The sequence below is a fragment of the Bactrocera latifrons genome, unplaced genomic scaffold (assembly GCF_001853355.1).
Source record: "Bactrocera latifrons isolate USDA-ARS-PBARC rearing strain unplaced genomic scaffold, ASM185335v1 scaffold_57, whole genome shotgun sequence".
Classification (NCBI taxonomy): Eukaryota; Metazoa; Arthropoda; class Insecta; order Diptera; family Tephritidae; genus Bactrocera; species Bactrocera latifrons.
The window spans coordinates 344,435-345,650 of NW_017537234.1; the positions used below are offsets into that span (position 1 = coordinate 344,435).

Here is a 1,216-nt window from a genome sequence, read left to right on the forward strand (position 1 = left end):
AATGTAAATCGTACTTACATATTAATTTAAGCTGGAAAAAAATTGAAAACAAATAGTATTAGTATAAAACATAATACATAAATATTTCAAATTAATTCTACAAAAACAAAACTTTTTACAATTTTAACAATTTTTTTCTCAATATATAAAAACATTAAAGGAAATACTACATACAAACGGAAGTATATAAAAAAAAATTTCCGAAAAATACAAATTAAAAAAATGTATATTTTTTGTAATTTTATAATTTTTTTAATATTAATTTTTATAAAAAAAAGTTTTTTGATTTTTGCAAATTACCTCCCTTTACTAAAAATAGGTTAACAATTTGCCAAACGGCTTTGCAGCACACATTAGATCAACTAATTTTTCTTCTTCTCACCTTTACCACCGCACGCCCTCAATTTTTCATCAATTACCCCACGCTAACGCCATTAGAAGCCTTTCTTTGTGCCCCAAAAGCCTTTAAAGATTTAATGAAAAAGATGTCCCCAGCAACACACTTAACTGTGCGGTTGCGCAGTTACCACAAACAAAGAGAAGATGAAATACCAACAACAAAAAATTAAAGAAATCTGTCTTTAAAGAAAACCCGCCCGAAAAAAGGCACATTCGGCGGTGGCAAATGACAATTGACAGACGCCTGAGTGCGCGCGCACAAAGGTGAGTGCTGGGTGCGACAGCTAACGTTTTGTCGGCGGCACACTGGCAATGACACTCGAGCAGTACACGTGTACTGACAAAACTGGTAAGTGATACGGCTGCAGATAGCAGTCCTAAGCAGCTGGAAGTGGATTACACATGGTTGGGAAGATGATAGAAGGAGTTGCAAAAAAACGTAGAAAAAAGTAGAAGAAATAAGTTGAGAAAAATTAGAAAAAAAACAGATGGAAAACATTTAAAAAAAACTCAAAATAATTTTGAAAAAAAGAATGCAAAAATAAAAAAAAACACTACAAATAAAAAATAGAGCAGTACAAAATCTAAGGTTCGAGAAAATTGCTGTCAAATGCTTTTGTGTCAATGCTCTTAGCATGCGTTGAAGCGTGTGCGCAGGTGTGGCGTGCGACTGCGTAGAAGGGTTAAGTGAAAAGAAATGTTTTTTAGATTTTAAGTGCAGCAATGTCTCAAATTGCTGCTATTTTGTGGGTTGCAAGCAGTATAAATTTTTTGGTTTTTAATCTAAAAATATTTAAAAAGAAAATTGAATGAAAAT

At 32.3% G+C, this 1,216-nt stretch overlaps 1 long non-coding RNA gene across 1 annotated transcript in view; it reads right to left on the minus strand.

The window, feature by feature from the left end:
* LOC108974640 overlaps positions 1-1,216 on the minus strand; it is a 100,578-nt gene that overhangs the window by 44,819 nt on the left and 54,543 nt on the right. Inside the window, exon 2 of the long non-coding RNA XR_001993807.1 lies at positions 19-31. This is a non-coding gene — a long non-coding RNA (uncharacterized LOC108974640). The remainder of the gene's footprint in view (positions 1-18; positions 32-1,216) is intronic.